Genomic DNA, 9,007 nt, shown 5'->3' with positions numbered 1-9,007 from the left:
AGTTATTTCCTGGAATGATATTCTTGCACTTTCTGTTTATTTTTTGGCTTGTTTTTTGGAGGGAGGCGGAGGCTTGGCCATCATCCCATGAGAAAAATTTTATGTTGACTAGAAATGCACGGCATACAGCATCATATTACCCTCTTGAGGCGCCGCCATTGTTTGGCCGCGCATTTTGTACACAAACAATGCGCGATGTCCTATCCAGTCTATGTAATGGAGATCAATGCCGTCAAACATCACGTGACTGAAAATCCTCTATTGTCGAGTCCTTTGCCTAATCCTAGAGTTGGGCGCTTGATAAACGCTTTATTCTGAGGGGTTTCTGAAACGACTTTCTACATTTTTCATAGGAAAGAGAATTCTCCCCACTCAAAAAGAAAGGTGGTACTACTGTTTCTAAATTGCTGTGCCTAAGGTTTTGATAAAAATTGCAACTACTCTGGAGTCCCTGGCCCACTGCCCCTCCCCCACACGCCCGTGATGAGAGTAAAAGTGAAAGTTTAAACGTTCGATGGCATGTCCATTTCGGTCCTCCGTTATTTGTGTGTCACCCACAAAGACGTCAAAAAAATCTGACGTCATAGTCTAGAATCCACATCAAATCAATGTTGTGCTAAGCATAAACTGAGTTCGATACCGAAGGGTACGGTAGGAAAAGCGAATTGTTTGTTGAAGACCCACCCAAAAAATTCTGTGGAATTTTAGACGTAAGTTTTATTCTTTTGTAGGTATCCTGCGTGCACCATTAGAAGAAACTGTTGTGCTGTTATTTTCAGGTCTTCCTCAGCCTTGTATAATTTACTTTTTATTACCTTTTGACTCGTAGTCTTTAGTCATAAAATAGGCAATTACATGTAGCTCGAACTTCGCTGAAGTATACCATGGAGAATTCTCCATGAGTATACCAGGATATTCATATGAATGATGGTTTCGAGTCAACTCGGACCCAAACCAACTCGGACCCATGCCAACTCGGACCCACGACCAACTCGGACCCAATACTAACCCGCACCCACGACCAACTCGGACCCAATACTAACTTGGACCATGGAGGTGTGATTCTACCTCCATGCTTGGACCTACGACCAATGCGGACCCACCCTGAGTCAACTCGGACCCAACCCAAGGAGAGCGTTGCCGTGGGTCTGAGTTGGTCCTGGGTCCGAGTTGGTTTGGGTCCGAGTTGACCTGATCCCTGGATGGTTGTTCTGACGAACATGTAGGCGAAGCCAAACCATGCAAGTAGGATTGATGTAGATCTATCAAGTATCATACGCATTGTGGAGGACCCTAATTTCGCGCATACAAATATTCGATATTTGAGCGTCCAACTTTCTTGTCATGAAACTTTTCAGCGGAATAATGCACTGACGTAAATTTATTATCGACATGGTCGATGATCGATCGTCACTTTTGCAGCTAGGCCTAGGCCCTATGTGTGAACTGAATGCCTATCCCAGGCCTGGGAGAATTCGGGAAAATATCAACAGAGGCATGAAGCTTTACCATGTTTACTTTTACAGACTAAATACAAAAATGAACTGGTTAGAATTGTCACTCTAGAAATTGGATAAATGATCGCTGTTCGTTCATTATCGATGTTGGACGTCCAATACGGGCACTAATGGTAACTTCCATCAACTATAGCCAAATATTGAGGGCGTTATCAAAAATGCAGAACCTGAAAAAGTACTACACACCTTATATTTTGAGATTGCGATTGGCGACGACAGGTGCAGATTCGGTGGCACTGTATTTTGTGGCTTCTTTTCAGAAATACACATAGAAAGAAATTTTATCATTGCTTAATATCCAGATAAATAACTCATATTAATGCTAATTATGATTTATTGGACAGAATAAAAATTCTTGCTTCACTGTAACTTAAATTACATTGAAAATCATTAAAATCTAGAAGAACGAAAAAGAGAAAGTGATGAAGTCAAGCTATTGGCAATAAAAGTATTTTTTTCCTCAAAGTGCATCACTAAACCTAAGTAGTTACTGCAAAAGATAATATCTTATTCAAGTGACATTAACTGGCAGACTTTTCAGAAGTAGGGCATTACCAATACCCCGTAAAATGACGTTTGTAACATGCGTGTGCAAATTATGGTGACGTAGGTTTTGCTACAGCCAATCAGACTTGTTTGCAGATGACATTGTTCCTGCTGCTTTGGTGACATCGGATGTTTTTCATGATATTACTCCATGCAGGATTTTAGTCAAACATTCAACTACTGAAAAATGAAGCTGTAAGAAATTTAGTATATTTAAGAATAAATTTTGGTCCAAGTTCTAAGTGCGCAAATTATGGTGACTCTTGGATACCCTCAGAACTAGACTCTGAGGTCCAACATCCGTCCCGTTCCCTCTTTGATACTGGGTTGGACCTCACAGTTCTGGGGGTATGCATGTGTACATGTATGTACATGTACGTTGTATGTTCTACGACGTGATGATGTTGTTACAGTCGTTGTCATGATTGTCACCATCACAGTCATTGTGCTCCACTTGTAAAGTAAAACATGTAGGCTTAAAACATGGGCCCTGGGTATACATGTATCTTTTATCATCCTTGTTGTAGATTGTTGATTATATCATTTACATTTTTGTTAAAAACTCATGAATTAACAAGATTAGGGAGGCTCATAAATTTTGCAAATTTCTTGTTTTCTGATTCGTTTTTGAAGTGACTTTGGAGAGGATGGAAGAAAAATTTTGATATACATGTAAGTTTGGATTCCATCGGACTCTGCAAAGAAGTAGTGATATGACGCAGGGATATTTCTTGATGTTTTGGGATTTTATTTGTGCAAGTAACGTGTAATGCAGAGCAAACTGTGATTATTTTGTACACAAAAAGGGTGCGGATTTTGACTGATAAAATTTAAAATTAACATTTTCATAAAATCTTTGTTCTAATTCTGCCTTATTTTAATGAATTAAATGCTGGCTTCACTTGAATTTTGAAATTTCACAAATTTTGAAATTGGAAATTAAAAATACATGTACTGTACTTGTAGTTGTTTTCCACATGACATTTTAATGAAGTGTGGTCATTCAGGATAAAAACACCTGTTAGTCAACATTCTTGACCAACTTTGTTTCTCATAATACTCACCGCTGCTGCCCTGTCACAGTCATACAGAAAAAAATTTTCCTCTTTATTTTGCTTTGTGCAGTAATGAATTTGTAGATGATTAAAATTGTTGCCTCCACTTTTGAGTATTCTCTGCCATTTTACCGTTGTGGTAATAGTTGATCCAACTTTAATGTTTGGTTTGCGTTTGGTCAGAACAGTGAAATTGAACAGGCACAGTCAAAGAGATGTATTTCTGGTTGCGAAGAAATATGCACCTAATGCATGACGCCAGCACTGCCTCCACACTAAATATTGATCTACTTGTAATTTGAGGACTACTTTAAATTTAGCATTACAGAAAAGTCTCTCTCACAAGTAGTTTGTGAGGGCATAGCTTTTGTTGTAAGTTTATTCTGTGGGAAAGAAAACAGATTTTATGTGGAGACTCAACCATAGTGTACTTACGGTACCAGGATCTTGAACCTCTCCGCTCCCCATCAAAATTTGTACAGGGTTGTCAGTTTTGTGACTGTAAGCTTTTCGCACAGATTGCCACAGGTCCATTCAAACATAAATTGGCCAGTGAAATTTGTGTACTCTGAAAATTCGAAACATTGTGCCATTGTGCATTGTATCCAGTTTGCACCCAGCAGAGACAGTGTTGCTACATTTCCATGTTCCTACCATGTTAAAGGGAACATTTAGTGTAATTTTGTTTTTTAGTGAGGTCCTTGAAAAATGCAACTTTGTGGACCTCTGATGTTGTTTTCATTTTTTGTTGTGCCACTTTTAAGGGCACTTTGGTACCTGTTTCGTTTTGTGCTAGTGCACATTTACATTTTTATGAGCAAATGTACAATGAATCATTTGAGGAAGAAACTTTAGTGTAACAGGTCTTTCTGCTTTAAAAATTGCCCTAATTTTCAGATACCTTGTTTGAAATTTTCTTCTTGTCTGGTGATTTGTCATCCAAGTAAATGACAGTTGGCCAGTGAGTAAAGTTTTTTCTCAAGTGTTTCCATTTAGAACTGCAAATTTGCTTGGACGGAGACAATTAGTTACATTTTAAATCAGCCTAACAACTAATTATGTATTAGTCATGGACGTTTTTCAAACCACAGATCTAAGGATATTTGCAGCCATTTTCCCATAACAGAAAAATGCTGTTTCCTGAAACCACTTTTTCATGGTGTACATGTAACCACATCCTTGTTTGTGGTAGTCACTAGTCAGTCAGGGTAATGTGTTGAAAACATTGATTTTTTGAAGGGAAACAGTGACCCATGATTAACTGCTGGATGAAGTCATGTCATACATGTACATGTACGTTGACAAGAAATCTCTCTGGACAAAAGCTTTATTGCACACCAAAATTTACAAGGACCAAGGGCACATGTAGATCAGAATTCATTTTTTTGGGGGGGAGGGGTGCCACCATTTGAGAAATAATTTAATGTAGTGTTTTGGCTTTCCTTGGAGATTAGGCTAAATTTTGAGGATTCTTTTAGACTCTTTTCAAAGGAAAAGAATTGAAATCTACAAATTATCTTTCTCTTGTTATGTAAGTACTGAAGATTCATAACATGGCGCATCCTTCAGCGTGGGGCATTTTAGTTTTTTTCTCTTAGGGCTTTGGTGGTGATGTAGTTAAAAACTTTACTGTACAGCAGAGAGAAATACGAGTGAATTTCAATATCCCAGTTCACTACTTACAGTGTACGTGTCTGATCCGTACTCGCCAGTTTAAAAGTTATAGGGAAAATTTTGAAAGATTGAGTACGACGATCTGCTTTCAAAACTTGCCCCAAAGTAAGCAAAATAGTTTTCTTACACCCATGAAGTTGAGAGTATTTATGAAGATAATAATGAATGGTAAACTATCTTTTAAATTCAAAAAGGGAAAAAACCTGATTGTTTTTGGGTGATTTTAAGTTTGCTGAAAGTGTGCTGCATTACAGAACTCTCCTCTCGATTATGTGCCCTTTCTCTGGACATCACTTTCTGTGAGTTTTGAGCTGACTTTGTTGACCAAACTTTCATTGTTCATGTCACTCAACACAATTGACAGAATGAGCGAGAAGCTCGTCAATAGATGCAGCCAGCAGTACTTCTTGAGGAACTTCAGAGTACAAACGAAGTGTGCCAAATGAAGGGACTTTGAATTGTTGCTGGTTTTCATTGATTGCCTTTTCCCTTGCAGGTGTTACCATGAGTGACCCAGCACATCCTCCATCTCAAGCAACCGAGGGGCCTCCACCCCCCTACCCAGAGTATAAGTCGCCTGGTCAGTATAAAAGATAATGTGCTTTCTCACCCATTTACAAAACCTCATTTAGTTCTCGGAATAATGTGGGAGCCAATGGAGTTAAAATTGATCATGCTATTTAGCAACAACAAGTGTCAACAAGGGTCAGCACGAGCAGGTCTGACTTGTCTGACTTTGTCACTCAAATTTCGAAACTCAAGTATCATTTCAGATAGATACAATACATTGAATATGATATGTAGGAGCCTAATTAATATTGTAGATAAAACATTTTTGCATAAATATCCTTCAATAACTAAGTTGTTGACGCTTAATAGCTTGACCTGTTAGATGAGCACCTTCAGAAATTCCTTTGGTTTTTTTATTATGTAGCTGGCATATTAGTTTAACCCAAATCCCTTTGGTGTGGGAAAAAAAGGAAATTGAAGTCTAGAGCTGAGGAATGTTTAGGATCAACTTAGCAGATTAGAGGTAATCGGGCAAGGGCAGGACCAGCTGATATAATGAGAACTACAGTTGTTGCCAAATTATCAGTGCTGATTTTATTGCAGTACCCAGTTTAGTTTGTTGCTCAGATTTGTGCAGATGAGAGATTTACAGCACGTTATCAACATTTTATCCCTGCTTCTGTGTAGTTAGTTCTCTATATGCGTTTTTTTCATAATCATTTTCTGTGCATACCAGTACAAGTGTACTTGTGCTGTTTTGCTGCAGTGGCCTTGATTTTTGTACTTTTGGAACACTGGCCTCCTGGGATTGTTCAAGCAATTTGCGTAGGCTGATACACAGACAATTCTTTGTGAAACTTTTGACATGTATGCAAATTTTCAATTCAATCTGGTTTTGTTGTTAAGGTCATTGTTCCACTTTCATTTATCGGTACATGTATACATGTATGTCTGCCTTTGGAGGCTTCGAATTTCATTTTTTTAAGGGCACTGCCATTTGGCATTGGTGGACTGGCTGGAAAAGGGCACTAATGCCAAACGTAGGGGCATTAATGCCATCAGCGTACCAAAGCTCTGGGCATTAATGCCATCCCGATTTTTTTTTTGAAAGTGTATTTTCTAAATGAGGTATATCGATATTGCGTGAAAATCAATATTCACTCAGGCCTAAGAAAAAGTAGGATACGCATCATATCTGAAGATGTCCGTGATTAGTGCCAAACCAGCAGCCGAGTGTTGAAAGGCTTCATTGCAGGTTTTGATTGCAGCTGTTCTCTCCTCAGCATTTTGCCTACCACAGAAACTGGCCCGGCCAGTCAACTGAGTGGTTTTGAACACAGCAATGTACATGAAAATCAGGGGAGTCCATGGCCTTGATGGCCGTTGGGAAATTTGAGGGCCCCCTGTGCATTGTACATGTATTGAAAATTCTCACATTGCATTTGTAATGAAAAGTGCATTGCACCTTTGAGTATATATAAAATTATGGTTCTTTTCTTGACAAACGAGGGCGTTGTTGATGCCATTTTAATTTGGGGCAGCAGTCATGAACATTGAAAAGATACATGCACCACCATACTGAAACAACAAAAACACCAATGGAAGGAAAAGTTGAAAACTTAAGACAAAATACTGGCAAATTTTAGTGTGAAAAAGGCTGTAACATTGAGGTTTCTTCCTGAATTTAGCATCATGGTTTTGCTCAGATGTGTGCATATGAGCAAAAGATGAGAATAAATTAATTTAATTAAAAGACATTAAAGTGCTGTTAAAAATGGCAAAACACTAAGATTAAATACATATTACAGGGTACCTGTACGTACGCGAGGACTGCATTAATTAAAAGAATTGTATTGCACGGGCCCTTCAAATGAGTCTTTCAGGTGGTATGGAATCTATGGATATCAGGATTATCTGATCATTTCTGAGAGATTAAAAGATTATCACTTGACCTGCTCCCCTACAGAGTTTGATGCTTTCTACACATTCGTCTTAAACTCTTATGGGTCGGTAAAGCCAAAAGGAGTGCATATACAAATAATGTATTAGACTGATAATGATGAGACTCACCATCTCATCATGAGTGGTGATGAGACTTTTTTTTTTAGATTGCAAACTATTAAAAGACATAATTTGCTGTCACTGAGACTGTCACTGACTCAAGCTTGATGACATGTCTGGTCTAGAGAATGCCCTGTTGCCTGCAAGCTGATGTTGAATCATGCTTGATTGGACTCATATGATGATCAGCTTCTTTGCCCCAGCCTGTGAGGTCGATACATGTACGTTACATGAACACACAAATGCACATGCTGATGAACGAATAGCTTTGTGTGATGTGTGCAAATGCACTGGTGTAATTTTTAATTTGCACGCATAGGGACATAGGTGCATGCCTATTTATAACTGTTGCTTTCTGACCAGCATCGTGTAAAGTTTTAACGTGTCCCTTGGGCGCGCAGAGGATGTGTATTTCAATTCCGTCACTCCTCACTGCCTTTCGTAGTTTGGGCAGCTTTGAGAAGTTCCGCTCAAAAACAGATAAATGCTTTCCAAGAACAGCATAAATGAAGAATAAAGACATTAATCTTGAGTATCCAGATTGAACTTGAGCATCAGCGTATGTGTACAGATATATTCACATTTTTAAAAACCTGGTTCTTGGAATTTTTGCCTTCTTCAGTACATGTACCGACACTGCCCAATTCCAAGAAACGGTTGCAATGCAGGCTTTATAAACGTGAAACATGTACACTTATACATGTACATTTGTGTAAACAGTGTGACAAATGCAACCCGGATTATTCACATGAAAAGAACTGGATCCTTCAGATTCCTTTTTGTTTTTTAAAATCAGATGACATATCCAGTAAGTTCATCTTGAATGCTGTACATGCACAGTAATGTGAGCTTGCATGTTATTGAGGCTTAAACTTCGTTGATTTTACACTGTTTTCCACAAGGCTGGAATTAGTTCACTCCACCCATAAAGTCTGATCAGTGTTATTTTCATTAAGCACGGGAGGTACAGACAGGTTGTGTTTGCTAGGCACTGATATACACCCATCAGGTTGTTCATGATGGGTGCTCCATCATGCATGCACAATTATGGAGCTCCTTGTTAAAATGTGCTTGAAGTTGTACATGTGTGCACAATGACTAAAGAAGTCTGGCTGTGGGTGGGTGTTGGAGAAATAAAAAAGTCCTGAGCAAGCTTTAGTCAGTAGGTACAGTCACAATTATTATTTATCAAGCTCTGTATGTGCCATTACATGTACATGTGTGGTCTGTGTAGTGTGTACCAGTAGGGCCTACCATGTGTATGTGTTAAACCATGTTTCCTGCCAACACATGTGCATGTATGTTGGTAATTCTAGAAATGAGGGGTCCAAAAGTGTGACATCTTTTTGTCGCTATTTCATCTGACCTTTGTTATTTGACATGGAAACCGGAATGGATTTCAAACTATTACTATTTCTTTGGCAGGTAATTTGCATTCATTCGTCACTCTTGGAAGTTAGGAAAATCTGTTCTTAACTTACAAAATCTTATGTCAGATGTGACAGGTTCACAAAAACAAAAATGGATCCCTTATTTCTGGAATTAGCCATGTACACGTGTACATGTAGCCTGCTAGCTCATGAACATGTACAGTGTGTGGAGCTCTGGGTCCGTTCTTATTTTCCTTCAGTCACATTCTTACCC

This window comes from Acanthaster planci, linkage group LG07 (genome assembly GCF_054643075.1).
Source record: "Acanthaster planci isolate LZ-2023a linkage group LG07, COTS_SCS, whole genome shotgun sequence".
NCBI classification, from domain to species: Eukaryota; Metazoa; Echinodermata; class Asteroidea; order Valvatida; family Acanthasteridae; genus Acanthaster; species Acanthaster planci.
Note: the sequence above shows the minus strand (reverse complement) of the source record.